Source organism: Acromyrmex echinatior, chromosome 5, assembly GCF_024713525.1.
Source record: "Acromyrmex echinatior isolate Ae372 chromosome 5, ASM2471352v2, whole genome shotgun sequence".
NCBI lineage: Eukaryota > Metazoa > Arthropoda > Insecta > Hymenoptera > Formicidae > Acromyrmex > Acromyrmex echinatior.
The window spans coordinates 13,631,707-13,656,537 of NC_141856.1; the positions used below are offsets into that span (position 1 = coordinate 13,631,707).

Consider the following 24,831-nt stretch of genomic DNA (forward strand, 5'->3'; position numbering starts at 1 on the left):
TGATAACGGAAACTTTGTAATCAAGAAAATTAAAATATCTTATTTTCTAAGGATTGTCGCTGAATTCGATTCTGCTCTCAAAATTCTAAAATTTAAATTTAAAAAAATAATTTTATTATTATATCATGACACTCGATTTTAAACGGTATCGCTAAATTTGAATGTAGCTTGAAAATGTTGAATTTTAAAAGGATAATAACCTCCAATGAAGGAGGATCTAATGTCATAAGACTCATAAGTTTGAAAATCAGTAATCACTATTTATGTAGCACTAATGAACTTCAAAGTAAATTTGAAAACTTTATATATACACTTGATTATATATGTATTATATATTATAATGGTAAAAAAGTAATCAAATTATTTTGTAAAAATTCTATCTAGTTCCCCATATTGGATCCACATTTTGAATGTTTTATTTTTGACCTCAGATTCGAATAAAGCAAAAAAACATTATCCAAAAAATTATTTCCATAAATTAAATTTCATAAAAATTTAGCGAGTTACAAAATAAAAAGAAATATGCCCAAACGGATTAATGTCCACAAAGAGTTAATATATTTAATATGAATAACTCAGAGTTTTAATTCGCAAAAGTTTAACGGCCTATTTGTCGGCTTATTTGTGATTGTATAATTCAACAGAAATAACAGCGCTAAGAGATACTTAAAAGTCAGGTCACGACCTGGATATTTAATTATGGAGATGGTAATTATGTGAAAAAGAAAAAAAATATAGATTGATGGTTGCATATGCATATTCATATTTCAGACGCGGAGTACAATAATTATTACGATTGCCATGGTATTAAAAATTATACATGTCAAACAATGCAAATGTTAATAGATACTATAGGATATTATTCTGAAAAAAGAAAAGATTATTGATATCATCAATAACATATTATTATCATGAAGATACGGATGATGAAGATTCGTTAATTAACATTTCTATACGAATATTGATTATAATACATTAAAATCGGAATTTCAGATTGACTCTTTTTTCGCAGTATTTTTCCATCGATAATATACTTAATAAAGTAAATATATGTCCCAATAACTAAATGTGCTCAGTAATTGAAAAATGAACAATATATTTGTAATTAATAAAATATTTGTTAACAGCAAGAAAAAATGATAAACTAAAAAGAAGTTAAATATTTTGTATTAAAATAAGTAATAGACACATATAATTTTGCAAGACATATAAATTATTGCAAGAAAAATAGTTTAAGTTTCAAGTTTCGCAGAAATGATCATATGTATATTTTTATTCTTGATGATTAAAGATAATTTTTATATTTTTGAATTTTTTTAAAAATATTGTACTGTATATTTACCTAAATATTGTGTATTTTTTATATTAAAAAAAAAACTAAAAATTAAATTTAAAAACTTTATTTTATTAGAAATTCAGTTACAATCAATATAGTATATCAACGAAATTTTGTATTTATATATTTTTTTTAATTTATCATAATATTTTTTGATTATCGACAAAACAAACTTTAATGTAGATATTAATTTCTTTCGTAATGCTACTAATTAATCAATAATAATATAAAACTGATTATACCTTCTTATTAGTTCAATTACTGAGACATATTTACCTTATTAAGTAATTACTAGGAAAACCTAGTTCGCCCCGTCCACGTCTACGGTGTCGAAAGGTCGATATAGAACAGAGCGTACTACGAGATAAGCGATATCCGCGTTGCATGAGGTCCTATTTTACAGTTAATCGAGAGAAGGCCTTTCCGCTGGTATTTCGATGTCACGTATAGTGTACCCAACGCTATGGTTGCGTGGGACTAGATGGAAGATCGTGGTGATTAATGGCGATCAAAGGGAGAAGGCTATAGAGAAAGAGAAAGAAATACACACTCACATACACAAAGAGAGAGAAAACGGTTCTAGGAGCGACAACAGCAAGCGTCGCACCCTTGCGTGGCCCGCAAAACGACTCTACGCGGTATGCGTATTGTATGGTAATACTGCTCGTGTACTCCAATATTTATTCACTGTCGTTATAACGCGCTTTTACTACCATCCGGCACCATTCATCTCTCGTTGGATCGAGGTACCGAGAGCTTCTCTCCTACAGACGGGACGATGTGACTCGTGGCTGGCTGCTGTCATCCAAGTCAGATATATAATATGAAGAAAGTCGTAATATAGCATCTAGATCTTACTTCCTGTATTAACTGCGTGTTAACCGCTATGTTTCGCATTCTTTTGCTATTATTTAAATATCAACAGCAATTTTGAAATATATCAAGTATAATATAATTATTATCTTTTGGTTATATATATATTTTCATTTCTAATTAATATACAAATCTCTTATTCTTCTTTCCTTCGCTTTTTAATTAGTTACCAATCTTTTAATTATTTATTCAATCTTTTATCGACATATTTCATATTTTATCAATATATTTCTCACACTGATCAATATATTTCTAAACTTTTAATATCTTCAGTTTTTTTGTGATAATCCTTATCAGAATCATTAAAGTTTGTCGTTTAACATTTCCATTTATTTTGCATTTATTTGAGTATCAGCACTTTGCACTCGCATCCCGCTAGATTTCCAGTGGCGATTTAATGATCGCGATTTCTTCTACACCCACGCAAGGCATGCTTGTGTACACACTGTGGTAAAGCAACTTCGAAATGCAATGCCTTACCGCTCTTCCTCCAACTGTCGCGGATTATATGCAGAATGCTATTTCGCCACGTGCATGTCCGCTTTGGCATCAGCATACTTTTTGCATATCTCCACGCGAGCATTAAACTCAGGCATGCTACTTGATTTCCGGAGTTTGCCATCTCTCGATTATTTAAATATAAACGATAGAAATATCCGCGTTTTATAAACAATAACGAATGAAATGCATCCCATGGAACGATGTTAAGACAAATTGAAATTAAGACAAATCGAATTAACTTCGAATATCTTCTATTATTGGAATTGAGAACGAGAGTATTTTCCAGTATATTTTACCGTTTAATTACATTTCGTGATAAATTTACTTTGAAATTTTAATAATTCATTTAAAAACATATTATTACATAATATATTAATTACATCGTAAAATGAAGTAAATTATACAAAAGAAAAAATTGAATTATTCTATTTTTATTTTTATGTGTAAATGTGTATAAAATAATAATAATTTAATTACTTAGCCTAATAAATTATTACAAGTATGTTAGCTTTGACAATAATAGAATTAAAGTATCATATAATATAAAGTAACATAAATTTATACGTGAATTATGTTCATGAAAATGAGGGATAAAAACCAGAAAGAATAGTACATGTCGATATGTTTCTCTATGAAGAAAATTAATCATTTAACATAGAGAGTCCCTATTAGTATGCCTTTGTATTTAAATAAGCCACAAAGAAAATTAGCACAAATAAATAAGATAAAGTATTCTTTTATTAAATTAAATTATTATTATGTACCAAAGATAATATTCTGGTTTTAACTATTAAAATATAGCAAACATTTTTTTTAAAGATATGAGGAATTTATGTGAGTCCAGTAATATCGCAAAATTTTGAGCTTGTTCTTATTAGTAAGTCCTATATTGAAGCTGAAAACGTTGTTACGAGTGTACATTAAAATTATAAGTATAATTAAAATAATGATGTATGTGTTATTAATTTAAACAATTAGCTTATATTCGTTTCCGTAACTATGTAAAAATAAGTATGTAAATTAATGCGGATAGGCATACAAAAAGGACACTAATAGGGACATTGTCTCTTGGAGAGGAGAGCATATAATAGGGATAAACATTTTTTAAATTTTTATCAAAGCATTATAAAATATTAACATTTTTAGATTGAAAAAATATTATAAAAAATAGAAACAGTTGAAAAACCGATATTAATTTCAAGCAAACAAAATTATAACTACAATATTTAATAATTAATTAGATAATAAGTAAATTGGCACATTAACAAAGACAGATATCTTATTTTGTAAAGAATTTGGGATTGACACTTGCATGTGTATGATTTGTTAATCTCGACGCAGGAGTGTGACCTCGTTTTTTTCATCGGCTGTGAAGGAGCCAATGGGGTCTCATAGTCGAGCGTTCGCCAAGCGATTCCGGTCAGTCGGGATGTCTGCGACTACTTGCTTATTGGCTCGTCCTTTCCTTTTTTGCCCGCAGCGATCGTCCTCTCTCTTTCGTTCCTGCGCAGGTGACAGGTGAAACGACCTATACGCGCAGGATAGCGAGGTCGCGCGCACCATTCGCCGAGGATACCCAATTCCGTAGAAAAGGAAAGATACTTAATCGAGAGGTTCTTCTCCAGCGATGGGAATGCTTGCTCGGCCGAGAAGAAACCGATCGTGATCGAAATATCGGATATGTTCGTGTGATCGATTTGAGCGCAAAATTAAAGATGTGATTTACGTGTAGGGAGGTCGAAATTGCAGTCTTTCTGTAAACTGACTTTTTAGAAAAGTCAAAATTCTCAAATTTCTTAATTTCTTGACTCCACAAATTTTATGTAAATAATAAAAATATAATGAATAAATTTTTTAAGTAATAATTTAAAAGAAATAAATTTTAAAATTTATATTATAAAAAGAAGAAATGTAAAAAAAGATAAAAACGATAAAAAAAAACAATATTGATAGATAATAATGTACAGTAAAGAGAAATAAATTTATAATAAATAAGTATCTTTCTAGCACAACTATTTAGCAATTCTTTTAAATTGTTTTTGTTTTAGATTTTCAACAGTAAAGAGTAAAAATATACAGAGTGCACGAAATGTCAATCGTGTTTACAGGCGAATAGTAAAGTACGAAGTATTCTCTAAAGAGAAAGAGTAACTTGATGAATGAGCCGGAGCTTTCGATTTTTCGCATTTAATCCCGGGAATTCAGTAATAATATGTTTCGCACGATTGGTTGAGGAAACACGCGCATTACCTCTGTTAACATTTCTACTGGCGGATAAAAATTGTTTTTTTTTCTTTCTTTTTTTCTATTTCTTTTTTTTTTTTTGATCAGTGGCATGCCAAAGGCAACGACATAAAGGCGCACTTAGCGAAAAGACATAACGCGCTAATACGCGCGTCATTCGCGCCACTTCGCATATATAAACAAGAATTTTGCAACATTCTATGCGAAGCACACGAATGTGCTCGCGCGTTTTGCAAGTTTAAATCTTAAACACAACGAAAAGCACAGTCAATAGGAACAGGAAATAACAAATTTCAATCTATCAGAAATCATGAATACTAGAATGCACGTTTAGATTGAAATCTCTAATTCTCTGTTCTTATTGGTTGTGCTTTTCATTGTACTTAAGGCTTAGCAATCGATGAGCCACGCGTATATACCTATACGAGTTTCCTGTTCGTTCTATTAAAATTCGAACGACAGCGACAAGAAACAGGAGGAACGAGAGAACTACCTTCCGTCGTAAGATTGGAGAAATGAAAGTAGTGAGCGAGCTCGCGCGTGTCCTCGTAAACGCATAATTACCGCTTGTCTCCGTGTCGGCAGGATCAGAAGCCGGCAAATAGGAATCTCTTACGGTTACTTAACGTAAGTAATTGGCGTGCGGAACGAGTAATGTTACTTAATGTAAGCTGCAGATTGCACCGCCGCCACCGCCGTTTTCATCTCTCGAAACGATACGATACGTATTCCCATCGTATCAGCTGAGACAGAGGAATCGGATTCATGCGATCCGTATCTACTTTATAGTTAATCGTAGAGAAATACGGAAGGTTGTGCTATTTGCTGTGCACTTCGAAATGTTTTATGGTCCGCAAGTAATAAAAGGTAATCGTGTTGTGAAATCTCCAAGTATGTTTCAATTTTTGATATTAGAACATTAAACTTTGATTACCAAAATAAATTTGATTTTAATTTATAAATTAAATTAATTTATTAATAATTTATTAATAATTTAAAATTAATTAATTTTAACCTCAAAAAATTATTAAATTGCTTATCAATTTAATAATTATTAAATACTCTAGTTCTGATTGCGTTTCAAGGGCGAAATAGATTTCGACACGCGCGGTTTGCAGAATTAAATATGTATATAAATTCACTCTAAAATATTTAAGCTCCCGCTTTATCAAGATCCGCTTTGATCAAAAATAAGTTCGTTTCCCTTAATTAATTAAATAATGTATTAATTTTTTTCAAACAATCTAATAATTTTAGGTAAATTAATTCACTTCTTAATTAATTATGAAAACAAATAACATAAGAAGCAATAATAAATAATATAAAAAATAAATGTAATATTAACGTCCGAGTGAAAAACCAAATTTGCAATGAAAATACGCTCTTATATGTGAAATTAATTATACAGCTTTTTCTGGAGCCATGCTGAAGCAAAGATGCGGTTAAGCCTGATCGGCCGGTGCGACTCGTGCACGATAAATCGATAAGATAATTGACAAGCTTGTTGCGAAAAGGCGTGTATATATAGATATAGAATACATACCCTGCAGGCTCCCGGAATATCTAACGCGGCAAACGCGAACGTGAGGGAGAACATACAACCTTTTATCCGTTTGTTTTCTCATTGGTGTTTACGAGCGGAATTAATAAACGCGTATTGACATCTTATCTACTTCGTGCAAACATTCTGTTCTCAACAAAGTAAGAACCTTTGCCTTTGCGATATAAACAGTTATAAGTGTTTTCTTTAATATTGCATACAATATTTCCGCACGAATAGCGTTTCTCCTGCAGCAAAGTGCAGTCCTTAAACGGCGTGATAAAACTTCATTTAGAGACAATTGTATACGTATTTTCTTTCTAATTGTCATAATTATCTTGAGAAGACATGATGCTGTTTAGTAAATTACCTTCTTTTACTATCTGCTTGTTATTATCATGTTTCATTATGTAAGATTACATATGTATAAGCTTCGCTATATATTAGGAAAAATGTTTTGTTCAGCAAACTAAAATTTTGTTGTAACAAAAAATTTGGTTGAAATTCCGATCAAAAATTTTTTAACGTATAATCGAACAAAACTGTAATTTTGAATTAAATTATTTAGTTGAAATAAATAAATATTTTATGATATTTACAAAGGAGAGAAATTATTTTGAAAAAATAACTAAATTTTTCGCCATAAACAAAATATTTAATTGTTGCTAAAAAATGCCTCAAAAAAATAGTTTTGCTAAACATATTAAATTAAAGGCTTCAAAATATTTCTAGAATATGAAGATACATTTAGATATTAATTATTATTTTATTATATATAGCTAATCAAATCACATATTTAAATAAGTGGTTATTTGTATATGTAAATTGTTTAGCTATATCTTATATGACTCATTTGTTGATATTAATTTAAAATGCAAAAGACAGGATATTTAAAACAATTTTATTTATAAAACGTAAAATATTTAACATTAAAGTAACGTTTCAAAATAACAATATTAAATTAATTACAATATATATTTTCAAACAGTTTATTGTTTTAAAATACCATATATTCAAATGTTTGTGCATCAGATTAAAATATTTCAGTAGACAAGATGAATAATAGATAATGTTCCACAAAGGGGCCAACAAATAAACTCGTAAGTGACTGGTGTTTGTTTTTGCAGTAGCGCATTGCTGCGTATGTAAGACTGTCGCATATATGTATAATACAGACACCGTGTTACCACTTACATATCAATACTCGTGTAAACAGGTAGCGACGTGAATCGCACAGTCGTATCCTTTAAAACTTGATTGGAACGAGTCGCTCAATGGCTAAAGCCAGCGGCGAATTGCTAGCTGAATTAGAATCTTGCCATCGTATTGGCTGCGATATTATCAGTGTCAGCATCCAGCCAATACTATGGTAAGATTTTAATCCAGCTAGTAATCTAGCAGAAAAACAAGCATGTGCAGGCTTTATATATGACAAGCGTATTTGATTATCGTTTTGCATCGACAAAATGCCATGATGCATAAATGAAGCAAACTGTTCGTCTTTATCTTAATTACTTTTTCCTTCAGGAGTATAATAAAATCAAAAAACAATCATACGTCTTAAATATAAACGATTTGTTAGAAATGTTTATCGCTACATCGTATTGCACAGGTGCTGGTTAAGGAACATTCTTTGCGTTTTATAGATCAAACGATATTAAATTTAGCAATAATTTTATATGTAGGTATTGTTATAATTAATTAAAAGTAACAACAGCGTATGCTTTGTTATAATCATATTCGAATTGAATTTTCATAAATTTTAGATATATTTAACGAAATCTATAATTATAAATTTACATGTATATCAATATTTACAAACTAGAAATTATAAATATAATTTCATTGTTGTAAAAGAAGAAGATTTACTATACAGAAAAATATTATTTATTGCAAACATAAAAAAAATAAATGTAAAGGTCAGTACCTTGATTTTTTAAAAATATACTTGAAACCTTCATAATGTGACTAAAATGTATGATATTACAAAGCGAAATAATATTTTTTAGAGAATGAAAAATACATTCATATGACTTCAGAATTTCAATGTCTTTTTTTACAAAAAGAGTCAAATATCGCAAAAAAGTGACAAAAATAATGGTAAAAAAGTCATTTTTTACACATTGAATCTTAATTATTTCAAGCCTAACGTGTTAATGAAATTTAACTTGTGGCAACATTTTTAGTATTCAAAAATCTAACAGACACTTCGTCTGATTCCAAGAAATAATTAAAAAGAAATATTTTTTTTTAAACTTTTGTCATATTTTGTTATATATCCCTTGATTTTACACTTTTAATACAAATTAAACGTTTTGCATAAATGTTTATTGCAATAATTGTAAGAATCAACATTACAGTAATCATACAATAAAATATTAAATTGTTTGAAACATTTTCAAATTTTATAGTTCGTATTAAATTTTGTTACTTTATATTAATTACATAAAAGAATAATATAATAAATAATTTATAATATAACTAACACGTATTGCTACTTTCTGTTTCTGAATTCCACATTGCGCGGTAAAACGTGTCGAAAGAAATGTTTTGCATTCGCAAGACGAGCCCGGCGTGCGAAACTCGCGCGCGAAAATAAATCACGCGATCGATAAAGGATCGCGCTCACGGCCAGAGAAAATTCGCCGAGATCTCGACACGTGCTAAACACCAAGAGAAAGAGAGACACATGCGGGGGAGGGATTATTAATATACGCCTGTTAGATAAAACGCCACGAGGACAATGATAAAGAGGATACAGGAGCCACAAAGTAAATAGCAGGAAGTAGATATCGGATCTGGGAAAAATCCCTCCGGCCCGTTAACCAAAGACTTCTGACCAAGGCCAAGCAACGTTGTTAACGACTTTGTAGGCTCGGCTTTCAACTGGTGTCCGTAGGTCCGTACGTCCCTATCGCGGTAGTTCTGCATTAGTCATCTGTCAAACGCGATGAAACCCGGTATTACGTGCAGACTCTCACAATTTTCGCTTTTTTCTCCGAGAGCGCTTCTTCAATAATCAAAGTCGATGTATTGCGTTCAGTCGAAGTAGAATCAATGGATGAGTCGACAATGCAAGTGCTGAGTGTAAACTTCATGGGAAAATAATTTTTAAAAAATCAAGGTACTGACCTTTACATTTATTTTTTTTATGTTTGCAATAAATAATATTTTTCTGTATAAATAAAAGTTTTTCCTTGGTAAAAAAAGATCTTATTAAAACTTTTTCATGTTAGAGAGAGAGGATATCGATAAACTTTGAAATATTTATTAAGTTCTGAGAAAATTCATCTTGATATTTATAAATTTATATATAATTTCTGGAGATATTTCTAAATTTTTCTCTGATTTATCATTTTCCCTAAAGATTTGACATAACTTTCTAAAGTGAAACGTAAGGAAATGTACATAATGTATGTGCAGTTATACAATTTTGTTTTTTTCATTAGGCATTTTCTAAAAATGTAGATAGTAATATATATATATATATATATATATATATATATAATATACTAAATAATAATATACAAATAATAATATTAAACAATAATATATGCAAAAGAATATTAATTAAAAAAATAAAGGAAAACATATCGGATAAATAACAGTCAAGCTCGGTAATTAGAGAGCAAAATAATTATTCAATATATTCTTTTTAATAAGTCAATAAGTCAAAAGTTTCGGCTCTCTACTTCGGGCCATCTTCAATGAACAATTCATATGATATATCATAAACGTTACTTCTCAAAAATATATTAGATATACTTCCATCTACGATTTCACGTAATCCACATGACTTCACACAAATAATAATAGACAGACTAGCTGAGCTCTCGCTGCTTTTCTCTGGCCAGTCATATCGGCTATGTGGTAGATCCTTTTGTTCTCTGTTAGATGATCGGTCGTACGAGCGATAGAGAGAAGGGATCGTAAATCAGCGAAATTGCACGATGGCGTAACGAAATCTTAAAACGCCCCCTCTTTTGAAAAAATTCGCCGGCAGAGGTGTTTTGCGCAACACGTTAAGTTTTGATCCTCTTCTGCTCGGCAATTTGTTCTCGCTAACATTGTTTTTCACCGCCGCGTAGAGATACGCGAAGAAACCAGCAGATTCTCCACTGCAATATATTTAATATCGCATCTCGATAATTTTTACTATCTAGAGATTATTACGTGTATTACTATCTAGAGATTATTAAATGTATTAATTTATATTAAATTTATATTATTATATTATTGCACTAAATATTAACCTTAAAAGCTATGTGATGACATTATTTGAAAATGGTATCGTTTTTCCTTTGTTGCTTTCTTATATAATGTAATTTTACGATGAAAATATAACTTGTCACGTCGCATGTCAAATCAAAATGCAACTGCATTATTCCGTATAAATAAATCCGTTATTGAGTGTCGCGAAGTTTGCTTGTGTCGATACCTGCCAAAAATAAGAGTAACCTGTGGATCTAAAAATAAAATGTTCATGTCGAAACTACATTTGCGTATAGCTATCATCATTGAAGCTAGCCTAATGTTAAAAATGAGCAATGTATGTGTAATTCTCGCATCGCCAGCCCGCAAAACTGAATGGTAAATAATCGGTTACATTTTTTTTATAACGCTTTTTACATTAAAACACAGCAATATCCGTGTAGATTACAATGTGCTCACCTTGGATCTGAGTGACAAATCGAGTCTAAATTGCGTATTTGCATAAATTACATAAATCAAGATTATTGGCTTGCGTCGTTATTCTTATTGCCTTGGATCAATTCATCGACTTGTATGATGAAAAAAAATGAAGACTTCAAAAAATATTCAATCGTTGCAGTATTTTCGAATGGTTACTCAATTTTCCAGTTCACTATAACAGACAATTTAATTTCAATTTCAATAGCAGAATGGTGTGTAGAATTGTTTTATATTTATTTTTCGACGTGAAAATTACGTCCTTTGTTTATTTATGATTAAAGAGAATAGAAAATTTACAATTTTTATATTACGGTTTTTACATTAAAACATGCGAAATTAAGCAAATGTTATAATCTTTTTTTCTAACCTGTTTAAGAATAAAAGTTTATTCCTATATTCTATTCTATAATATTTATTTTTATTAATTATTGTGTACGATTGTGTTAACGATTGTTTTCTATATATAATTTAATTCGAAATTCGAGCTGAAAAATCGATTGTCGATGGAAAGTCAAGAATTCTCTTGGACTATTCTCAAATCACGATTACTATACAAATTACAAATCCTCACTTTCAGTTACATTCCAGGTGACGAATAAGATTCCAAAATAAATGAACGATTCTTGTATAACTAGCTTGTATCTATAACTTGTAGGTGTTACGACGTCGCCGACGATGCCGTCGTCGTTGTCATCGTCGGTCTTCGTACATGTTAAAGAAGGCACCGAAAAACTGTGGGAGAAAGTACCTGTATGTCTTCGAGGATCGGCCATGGCGGGGGTGAAAGGGGGAGAGAATAGAGAGGGAAGGGAAGAGGAGAGGGAACGACCTTCCCGCGGTTCTCCAGCTTCGTGTCCAGGCGCATCTCTCTCTCTCTCTCCTCTCGCATTCTCGATCTCTCCCACTTTCCGCCGTTCTCTTATAACCAGCCGTCTAGGTGAGCAACGTACGTGTATACGATATGTGTGTACGTGTATACATGCATACATGCACACACACACACACACACACACACACACACACACACACACACACACACACACACACACACACACACACACACATACACATGCACATGTATAAAACTAAACGCTAAAGATAACGAGGAGACTCGTTAACGACTTTGTGCAGATCGGAGACGGCGACGTTGCTCGCAGGTCGTATATCGACTCTCCCACGAAGCCGATAGAGGGTGAGAGCGCGGGTCAAAGGAGGTGCAGCTGGGACGAAGGGGGAGGGGGGGAGGGGGAGCGTATTCTTCTTCCTTCTTCTCGTGGGTCGCACCCGACGGGGGTTTGCAACCCGACGGCGACCCCGCGTGTGACCCCACGACTTGGCGTCGATTCTCTGTATGGCATTATAATCGTGACTGCGCTGCCTACCGGGAAGCGAGACCGTTTCTAGGGAGAGAAAACCGACGCTAGCAAAATACTCGCGCAAGCGATGGATCCTAACTCGCGCGGACCGTATCGAGATTCGACGAGCCCGAAGTTTCGTGCTGGTTATACCTGAAGATGTGCGATTTTGCGATGTTATTGCACGCACTATGATTTTCTTTCCTCGTAGTGCGATATGCAACTGGCTTTTTAATCGCAAAATCACATGATTTTAAAATCATGCCTGCGATTAATATTCTATTCTTGTTGTTTGATTCTTTAAACAAACGATTCGATTAAATCGGCGTATAGAACTGGATTCACTTTTTGTGCTCATCCCTCTTCTCATGTATACCTAAATATAAACGTACACGCTTAGCGTTAAGCGTAACTGTATGTAATGTTATCTTGAATTAAGGTCCGATAGCCACGTTTCGTCTCGAAAGTAGGATATGGATATTCTTGGTTCTAACTAATAGATGATGAAAGATTTATTAATAGATAAAACTACAGATTGCGATAAAAAATATATGTGTATTTTATTATAACTGAATTTTTATATTTTATTTCGAAAAAGAAATAAAAGTCAAATAAAATCGAGCGATATACAAATAAATTTTAACGTATACTTTTACAAATTTCTTTTCTCACGTATGCTATTTTATTTCAGCTAACGGTCTCCAGTAAGATCTTCTGGGTCATGTAAAAACGAAATCACGACCACTTAGTTGCAGGAACAGTTTTTGCAGAATTAATTTTTACCATTACATATTTCGTAGTGTTAAAAAGATATCGCTCTTCTAAAAATTGATTATAATAACATTTCTTGAGATACAGTGGAATTAATTTTTACGTATCAACATCACAACGCTGAATTAGGTAGATATTTCATTAACGCTGTATATTTAACTTGACCGAATTTCACGTATTCGCAATTATGTTTCGTTTACAAAAGATTTCGAGATCAACCATCCTCGAGGCTCCTATCCGTCTCTGGTATCGTCTTCGTCTGTTGTTGAGTGGAACACTTGAGACCCACGCGTCTTATAACATACGCCTCTTAATCCCGGACACTCATAGTGGAGGAATCTAATAATAAGCTGAAGTAGCTCCTTTCTATATTAGTTCTTGTTTATCATTTTGAAGTTTACATAGTTATTCTCCTAACACATATCGACATGGTTCGCAATATATTTTGCGAATTAAGAATGACGTATTTTTGTACTATTTTTGTTTTTGTTACACGGAAAACAATAATGTTAATAGCATTTTAGTCAACAGTTTAATTAAAAATAATCTTAATTTTCAATTCACAGTATTAATGAAACAAACATGTAATGTTCCTGTTTCAATAGATTTTATTTGTTCCAACTAATTAATATGTTATTTAATTAACAAGATTATTTTCAATTAGATCGTTGTTAGCTAGTATTGTTAACCAATATCATTTTTTGTATAAATTTTGATTTATGTAATATATCATCACAATAGTTTTTCGTTTTGCGATATACAGGGTGTTCTAAACTTTTTGACGCAACGCTTGTGGGGAAATAGAGCAGACTAAACTAAGTCGAAAAGTTCTCTATCATTTTGCAACTTTCGTAAGTTTTTTTTAATTATTAATAAGTAAAGTATTCAAAATCAACAGAATAAAGAAGTTTCAAGATATTTCATAAAGAACTTAACATAAAAATGGTAACTTAAAGTTGTCTTATGCATCGATTTTTCCCATTTATTTTAATCTTTAGAAATTAATATCTCGTTAATTATTGCGAAAATTGCAAAATGATAGAAGATTTCTTAACTCAGTTTAATCCGATCTACTTATCCAAAAGCGTGTGTCAAAAGTTTGGGACACTCTGTATATTTAAATTTTCCTGTTTACTATTAAAGTAAAATATTGCTTCAGCAAAACGCGCCGAATCATGACTTGTTACATAAGATATTTTTTTCTAATTTACGGCGTTTTCGATTGCATTTTAGACATGACTCCATTTTCGCTTACGCTATATTTTAATAATTTTTTTAAGTATATTCTGTCATGTTTATCGTATCAATATTTTTTTTTACGATTATTAAAAACCTTGTTTTTTCTTTGTCGATAAATCTCGTTTTTAATGGAACTCGAGTCGTCGTGTCCTAGTGCGAATCTCGTTCAAGGATAAATTTGATCTTTGGAACGTTTTTACATTAGCATAGTCACCCTATAAAAAAAAATCTTAAATTTCTTTATGAGACATAAGACTTGTAAAATCATAAGTTTCGAAGATCTCTTCTTGTTTTTTTAAAACATTGCTGAATGAAAGAAAAGTCAAACTAATATATTTGAGCTAATAGTATTACAAAATTTTTTATCTTCTGATGACATGCAATCTGTTCATTAGCATTATTTCTACACGTCCAGATTCCTTATAAAATTCATTCTGCATTATCGATGAATTTATAACGTATTAATAAAAAAATTTTTTTAAGAAGCTTGTATTTATTAAATTGATAAAAAATTTACGATCGTATAATATGTACACGATAGCTGTTTAAAATAGAGTTTCGCATTTATAAGTGAATAGCCTATCTGCAAAAGTAACTACATAAAAAAAAATTAAATATTAGAATCCGTACATCACTCATATTTTAATAAAAATAACAGATATTTCATTCCATTCAAAATTATTTAATTCAACACACATTCGACTATTTTCCATTCAAAATCAATTAAAATTCTTCCTTTAACTGTAATATTAGTCAAATGCATCTGTTGTAATAATTGAAATTGTATTTTAATAATAGAAATATTAAAAAAAAATAAAAATTGTACTTTTCATGTTATATTAATTAATACATATTATGTTAATTAAAACAATGAATTTTCCTAAACTAATTAAAAATAAAAACGATATTATTGGTAGATTGAATGAGAGAAATTATACAAGCTTTTTACTTTCGCCAAAAAGAATTTCGAGTGGAGATAATGACTTTTGCCAAGGGCTACTCAAGCGAACCAGTTGTTCTTTCTTTATGTAAAGACTGTAAAGAGAGAGCGAATCGCGCTTGCCTTCCACGTCCAACGAAGCATCTTCGATTTCAGTGCGATCGAATCTCTGACGTAGTGAGCTAGAAGTCCATCCAAGGATAGCCATCTTCGACGATCGGGACGCTCTCTCATTAGCATAGCAACGCGGAAACACCGAGATGCATGTAGGTACGCGCGCGAAACTCATGCTCTCATCCTTGCGGCTCCTCTCGCGCGTATACACGCGCGTATGCGTGTGCGCATATATGTCGACATGTCCGCATCCCGTACATCCGTGTATGAGCAATCGCGATTCGCAATGCGTGTACGCGCCGCGAGATCGATCGATCGCCGATGGAGATAGTGTCGCAAGGCAAATTATAGAAAACACCGGGACGTACGTGTCGTACAATGTAAATAATAGCACCTCCGCATCGAGTTCCCGCATGTTTTTTCTGTGAAATATTCGCACATGAGAGATCGAGGGAGATAAAATCTAAAAAAGAAATGAAAAATATTATATAACACATGTATAATGTATGCCGCACGAGAGGAGGAATAATTCAATTCGGCCATATTTGGAAATATAATTTTTATTTAATTCTCATGTAACGTTGAATTGATAAATTTAAAAAAAGTGTTGACACACTGAAAGCGAAATTTTGCTAAAGAATCTAAAAATTTGGCTAGATATGGATCTGAAAATAAATTTGTTGGATCATCAAAATAATTTTCTAGGAATCTTAAGTGGAATCTTAAGTATGATGAGTAATATTGTAACATATTTTGATATTCTAGCAATTTTGTCATCCTACTTAATCGTTTTGATGATTCAGCAAAATTATTTTTCAAGTCTGTATTTAGCTAAATTTTTAGATTCTTCAACAAAATTATTCTTTCAGTGTGAAGAAATTGCTATTCATTATTATTGATGTACACGAGAAGTCGATATACTATGTATCAACATACTCGAGTGAAGAGAAGAGTTTAATGTTGCAACTGCATATATTATGAAAATGTAAACTGACTGATTATGAGCTGTAATGAATCCGACAATTCTTCATCCCGTAATGCCATCCATTAATCATAGTAAAGCCAATTATAATGAATGGTTTCTCGCAGCATTTGCATGGTTCTACATAACGCAAGTATGGTAATCCAGTCCGTAAAATCGCAACCTTGCAATTACGGCGGATTCATTCATAATTTTTCTCGCGGCTCGTTCCGGCATGGCGAATCACACGGCTACGACGAGAGTGCCGAATAGCGTTGAAACAACTTATACCTTCGAAATAAATATGTATATGATTAAGAATTGCGAATTCACAAACAGGTTTCCCGTTCTCAAAAACTATTTAAACGCGCTTGTTCATTTTTTTCTATTATACCTTCCTATATTACTTTTCTATATTATTTCCTGCTCACTGCTTTTGGCCACTGACGTTTTTATTGTTTGATATTGTTAATGATTTAAATTTAAATATTGTTCACTGATAAATATTGCGCGACTGATAAATATTGTAACTCGAATGACGTAAAATTTATAATCAACTTCTAATATTCGGGAAAAATTACGTAAGACTGGACGTAAACATACAAAAATAAATGACTATTCAAGACTGATTCAATCTTGAACAGTTATTTCTTGAATAATCATTTGGTTTTACATATTTACGTCCAGTTTTACGTAATTTTCCCCGAATTAGAATTTGATTATAAATTTTACGTCATTCGTGTTACAGTCGCGTAAAATTTATCAGTGAACTGAATTTATCAGGAAGTAATATACAAGTTGTAATAGAAAAAAAATAAACAAGCGTATTTAAACAGTTTTTAATAATGGGAAACCTGTTTATTCAAGACTGATTCTGCAGTTTTGAAAAATCTAAAAATAAAAATTACGGGATAAATTTTTTTTTCTTTAATAATTATTATTTCAATAATTCAACAAACATCTCACAATTATATTTAAATCATGAACTGCAATTGGTAGATAATTTGATGAATTTGAACTTTAATGTAAAAAGTATGAAACTAATTATTTATGATAATGAAAATGTCACAATTGGAATAAATAAGATTTTTAGCTAAAAAAATCGCATTCATTAAAATTATATAATTATAAATTTTATTAAAATCTTAATATTCAGCTTTTGAATATTGAAATTCAGATTGCCGGAGTATCCGAATTTATTCTCCATTTCGAGATTATTTGCGAGATTATACATTCATTTTTAAATCATATAGTTTCGAATAATTGTCCTATCAGTCGTGACATGGGAAGTCGTCGTCGATAGGAAGATTTGTCGAGTGCTTGGAAGATCTTAAAAACTCAACCGATTGGTTCTGCCCGACAAATTACCTATTCATCGATTTTCGAATCGTGTGCTGCAAAAAGTGCGCAAGAAGAGAGGGCGGACGGCTGGCAGCGAGAAAAAAGGGGGGAGAGAAAAAAAAAGGAGAGACGCGGATGGAAGAGAGCGCGGGAGAGACGGCGAACGCGCGTTACGTACGGAGGAGAGAGTCGTTTCGAGTCGTGTACCGCGCCATGCTGTCGGGTCGATCGTCCTCCTCCGTGAAGTCGACCACTCGCTTTCCCTTTCACACGCGGCGCTAATCGCCCATCGTTCTCCGATCTATCGAGCCGAAGAGAGAACAAGCTAGAGGCAGATAAGGCGGACAGAAAAAGAGAGAAGAGAGAAAAGAGAGAGAATAGAGTAGGATATAGTATAAGATTTATTTTACCTCGGGATAATAATCCTTTAGGCACGCGGCGTTGTTTATAAATTTCTCTGTTTTCTTGTTTTCTAAAAATCAGACGCGAGCGTGGCGAATACAGACGTATAACAGTATTCTAACCAACGGGAAAGTAATTATCTTTTAACATCGTGTTTGAAAATATGTGACGAACGCCAGCTGATAATTATTGCCCATTTTTTGTTACGGACATAGTTACGGTACATGGAAAATACATGATGTCTTTAGAAAATGTATTCAGAATACTAAGGGGTGCTTTCCAATTGGTTATCACATTGGTTATTCAATTGCTTAATACAATCTACAAGAATGCACAAAGTGTAGCATTGTGCATGACTTAATTGTAACAAAAACATGTACGCCGTGCACGGTTTTGGATTAAATATATAAGCTTTCTCCGTTTGTATTAAATGAAAAAAAAAAACAAAAATTCTGGCCACCCAAAAAGTCAACCGAATAATATGTATTTAAATAACTTAGGAAATAAAAAAATAGTATATTTTTGAATAAAATTCTTTATTATATTAAAAAACAACAAAAATACAGGCTATTGCTCCTGCAGATTAGTAACATGTAATTGTCATTAGAAAACACAAGCTAGTAGTTACAACGTTGCTGTAATATTGCTGAGATGTCCTAAAATGTTTTTTACTTGATGGGAACCCTCGGGCTGAGTACGAATATATAGCGTTGTGTCGACGATTATGGCAATTGGAACACAACTTGTGTCGCCGCGTGCATGAAAGTGTCTAGAGATTTTACAATTGGAAAGCACTCAAGGATGCTAAAACGTCTATAATGCCTGATATATCTGATATAGACGTGGGAAAGTGTGGGGCACGACCGCGACAGATCGCCGCCAAAAAGTGCGAGTCGACGGATGCGTCGACTTTCTTCGAGACGCTGAATGTTATGTAGGCGAGAAGCTTGCACGTGCGAGATATTACAATAAACGTAATGACCGTTGTTAAATCATGTCGCACTTTCGGCCGTGCGTATCCTTTCGTTTTCAGATACAACGAACCTCAAGGCATTTTGATGAACGTTACACGTTCTCTCTTGAAAATATTTTTTGAATCTTTTTGTTCAGCGTGATCGCAAACACAATTTTTGTTTAGATATAATAATAAGATAGCGCGTAAAATTAATTCTTACTTTATAAGACTTTATACTAAAAATGTAAAAATTGAATTTATTCATAAGATTCTATTTGCTTCTATTTTTTGGTATAAAAATTAAGTAGTGTTTCTATATATACAAAGTGTTTCTATATATATACTTAATGTTACCGATATACCGATTAATGTCAGTGTCTTCTAAAAAGTACGGATTGTAAAGTAATATTATTTTTATCTGAATTAACTAGGAACTGTTAACATCTATTATTATCCTTAATCAGTTTTTTATTAATCCTAATTGATATATTATTATCATTTTATATCCTTTATGAAAAAAGTGTGAGAATATTTATAAATAAAATCTCGAAACGATTGAAATTATAGATGCTTTTAAACGACATTTAACACGTGACATTCGAAAGGAAAAATAAAACAACATAAACGACATTATAGACCCTGAGTTTAGTCCTACTAAAGGTTAATCTTTTAAAGCCGATCGAATAATAGAGATATTTAAATTAACTTACAAAATAATTAAAAAAAACGTATATTTTTGAATAAAATTCATTATTGTGCGATAAATCATTTCTGGGGTTTCAATAGATTTAAAAGAATATGTATATCTTAATTATATCTTAATTATGTTATTACTTGTCAATCGAGAAGATTTCTTTCTTTGAGAGGAAGGGATTTTTTAAATTAGGCTGCAAGAAATTATGAATAATCATTGACACGCTGAAGATCCGTTTAATCAACTGAATTGATTTTGGCGCGTATAGACCATATTATTATACTAATCTGCGATACAACGGATTCGTGAGCATTCGTCACTCACACGTGTTGCCATTTCGCTACACACGCTAATCCAATCCGCCACGATCGATTCGACGCGTTTTGCCGAATTAATTCGCACCGCCGTCTCCGGCGGGCATGAATGAAAAGTCAACGGGTCGCGGCGATGATTAACCGGGGGTTAACGACGTCTGTGATTTTATGCGCCGATCGTTTTACGGCGGATAGTTTCCCGACGCGGGTAATCGCCGGTGCTCGGATCGAAGCCGCATTGAAAGCCGGCAGTTATCCAGTTTCCATTCCGCGAAACGATTCCGCGCTACCGCCTCTTAAGTATTCTTGACGATACCGTTCACATATATATATGCATGTACGTTTGAACGGCGCCCACGCATGCAACGTCGACGCCCACACGTTTTATTAATCAATGTATACGCGGCGCATCTCGACAGCGAAATTCTTGCTGTTGCAAGAAGTCGCCTCTTCTCCGTTTTCGATCATCTTTCTCGATCGATTGAGCTCTTCACACTCGATACTCCTTGTGATCTTTCAGTCAGCTGTTAAAGTCTTCTGTCTGATGTAGCTGCAGCACACGTGATAATGCTTCTTTAAGATTACTGATAGAAATAATCTATTAATCGGCTTCGTCATTTTTGCAATGTCAATTAGTAGAAAATGATGTGTTATTAATCAAACGACGAGCGAAAAGTTTTAACTGACCATATTTACTTAAAATTTTTCCAATCATTGGCGAATGTACACTACATTCGTATGCGAAGGATTAGTCTGTATGAAGCTTATTAACGTTACATTTAGCTTCTTTTTTATGTAATTTGCGAAATGGAATCGAAGCGTAAAGTTGAAATTTGAATCAAATGAGCTATAATTAATTTAACCTATGATTGTAATTTTCAATGATTTTAAAGGTGGGAGGATGTCCCACCTTTGAGGCTGGACCACACATTGTTTAATCAGAACAATAAATATTTCGACCTCAGTACAAAGTGTACTTCAAATATCAAACGTACACGCATACACACAAACAAAAACACACACACACACATTTAGATACTGCATATTTAGATACATGTTTGCGTTCGTGTATATGGAGGTAGAATTGGCGGAAAATAGGCACACAGCGTTTCTCCTCATGAAATTCAAAATAAAATGTTCTCGCAATGAAAATGTTATCAATTCTGAAGGGCCTTCTCTGTACTTTTTGCGTTTCTAATTGGGACTAATTAATCGTAATTGCATTTAAATAAATAAAATATTTATATATAATTTTTACATTGTATTTAAACGAGTAAAATATTTCTATACAATTTACATTACGTTTGAATGAATAAAATATTTATATATATAATTACTATTAAATCAAACTACCTTATAACGACTTTTCTTATTAAAAACTTGCGTTCGATATTCAGAATAGATGTTGCTACAGCCGATTAATATAGATCTTGTAAGTCCGATACTCTTTACTGCTCACGCAAACACAACGCTCGTCCTTTAGTGACTTTAGTCCGATCAGGTACATTCTCGAATATCCGTAATAAAATAGAGGTATCACGGTAATCGACGATAATATGCAACCGCTTTTTATTAACGCGACGTAGAAAAAAAAAAGAAGTAACCCTCTTAAAGATCGATTCACCGGACACGCGCCGTGGACTCCATTATAGAGAAGCGGCCCACGCATTCAGCGCGCCACGCTTTAATCTCATTCACGCTGAAAGGGAAATTACGCTCTTACGCTGCATCGCGGAATTACTTTGCCAGAGGAACGCTCATGCTTCATTCTCGCAAGTGTACGCATGCGACGCGTGGCTCTAATTTCAGAACGGGTGTAATTGAAGGGTTTCAGCGCAGGTCATACACGATAACGCTCGAGACAGATATAGACCTTTAATAAAAATCTGGCGAAATATATAGAATAAGTGACCTTCCACGAGACTCTAATAAACAGATCACCCTCGGAAATTTTTATTCTGCTTTATATAGAATACAACGTGCAATTTATTAAGTATAATTAAAATTTATTATTATAATTACGATACATGGATTATATTAAAACTATTATTAAAATTATTATCGTACAAAATACAGCGGATATCCGATGTTTCAATAAATTTTCATCTTGATGAATATCTTTTAAATTAAATACAGATTGACAATAGCGTATGTAGATTCTTTTCGATGTAAGATCCTATCTCAATCACAAGCACTATTATTGTTTACCTCTACAAAAAGAAAATAACAGTACTTTGTTCGTAGCTTTGACAGGCGTTCTCATTAAATTCTATGGTAAGCAAAAAGTGGTTATAACTCAGAAAGAAAGCGTTTCCGAGACTCAAGTTTTTTTTTGTTTTATCTTCCATAAGTGATTTTGTTCGCTTATTATTTACTCGTGCGTGAATATCGTTAAATCGCGGGTATTACGTGTCGCTAACGTTACACAATATAAGCCTAATAGCTTATATTTACAGCACTTTAACAAATATGTGCCATCTTTGGCATAATTAAATATATTATATACACTTAAGATTACAAGAACACATAACAGCTATGTCACCATAATTAGCGCGGTAATAAAAAGATCCCAGATTGCAATTAAAGTTATTATGTTGTGCAATAGCGGTTGTGTAATTATATTCGGACGCGTGTTATTAAGCTAATCTGTGTGAGGAGGGACTCGTAATAATCCTATGCGATTTTTTTTTCTCGAATTAACTATTTGCATGCTACTGCAGAATATTGCTATAAAGTAATTAAATATCAAATGAAGATTTTTTCCGTTATGTCTTTTTTGTAAATTAGTGCAGTTAAAAGTTTATGGACTAATTTATAATAAAAAAAAAAATATATTAGGTGTTGGAATTAATTCGTAGCGTTTTTAATGAAAGAATGTTATTTATTTCACATGAGCATTAAAAAATACATTAATGAAAGTACTTTCCATCACTTGTAAAACGCTACGAATTAATTCCAACACCTAATATATATATATATATATATATGTATATAGAAATATTATATGAATATTTTTTATTAAAACAATTTTCACGATTGTCACAATAATGTTTTATTCTGTAATTATTAGAACATATGTTTTCGAATATATAAATAAATTTGTATTCAAATTTTAAAATTTTATCATAAAATATAATCAGATTTATATATATATATGTATATAATATATATACATATATTATATGTAAGTTTTGTACAATTAAACTACTTTCAACATATGTTGAATTTTCTTAAAAATTGATATTAATGTTGCATAATTTTATATAAATTATAATACACAATGATAATTTTTTCCTCCTTCAGATATTATATTAAAGTCATTGTGTGCATATTTCCATTAATATTGTCTGCATAAATGTGCGTGTTCTTGTCTAAGCGACAACCGCCTTCTAACGTACAACCCGCGTACGATTGCGTAATATCGGCCTCTCACCCTCACCTGGTTCTTCCTGACTGCGCGAGAGCCAGCAACCGGTTCCTTCTCTTTTCCTTCGTTCTTCCGCCTCGCATCGAATCCTGCTACGTACGTTCGTCGTTTCTTTCTTTGCACGAATGCACGACAGGTTGTTGATTTTAAGTTGCGCAAACTTCCGTATGTTTCAATTTTACTTCATAAAATTCAAAGATTTGATGAAAATTAATATCTTGTAGAATTATTAATATTTACAAACAATAAGAACCTTATGAGATCGTACATGTGAGAATACAATCAATAAGAAATAGAAATATTAATATTTAATTAATAGAAATATTAATATTTAATGAACATTTTGATAGCTCAAACATTTTAAATGATTAATCTGAGAATATTTGAAAAAAAATGAAGTATCGTCACGTTCGCGAACATTATCCGATCATAATATCTTAATACAATCGGTGATAAATGTTAAATAGTGTATTAAGCCCTACGACAAATGATGCATTTTTTCCTGTTAAATTGCTTACGTTTTACTAAATTACTGGAATTATATCATACAGAACATAGGATTTCTAATATTTACTAAAACGTAAACACTCTAGCAAGAAAAAATGTATTATATGCTGTAGACTCAGATTTGAATCATAACACAGAAGGTGTTACGATCCAAATATTATTGAACAAACTTTTTGCAATATTTTGGATAAATTAATTAGTTTCTAAATATTACACGTACTGAATGTTATCAAGCTAAATACGTGATCACTAGAATTATGAATGAGATGTGTTGGTAAATAAAATAATTACATTGAGAAAAATTTCTGGTTGAAAATAAACGAATCTGAAGATTTTGATATTAATCAGAATTCTGGTTATCACAAAAAAAATTATAATAGATTCAACTAGAAAATTTGATTTGTCCATTTTCAATCAGAATTAACATAATCTAATTAACGTAATTGGACCCTTTTTTCAGTGTGGTAATAAAAATTGATAATTAGCGTCAACGAGTCGAACAATGTATCTAAATATTTTTTAAATAATGAACAACTGTAGCAACGATCAATATGTCACGTTTAAATAGTATGGAGTTGCATCATTTGTCCCTTCATTGAATATTACATCATTATTAAATTATGTA

General features: G+C 32.0%; 1 protein-coding gene and 1 long non-coding RNA gene across 2 annotated transcripts in view; one reads left to right on the forward strand and one right to left on the reverse strand.

Annotated features, from left to right (window-relative positions):
• Positions 1 to 24,831, forward strand: part of Hr38 (Hormone receptor-like in 38) — a 114,608-nt gene that overhangs the window by 9,636 nt on the left and 80,141 nt on the right. The gene's annotated exons all lie outside the window — the stretch shown is intronic.
• Positions 10,116 to 12,356, reverse strand: LOC147909819 (uncharacterized). The gene is made up of 4 exons (XR_015545159.1): positions 11,758 to 12,356; positions 11,166 to 11,358; positions 10,748 to 10,960; positions 10,116 to 10,612 (listed from the first exon to the last, which is right to left on the reverse strand). It is a non-coding gene; the product is annotated as an uncharacterized LOC147909819 (long non-coding RNA).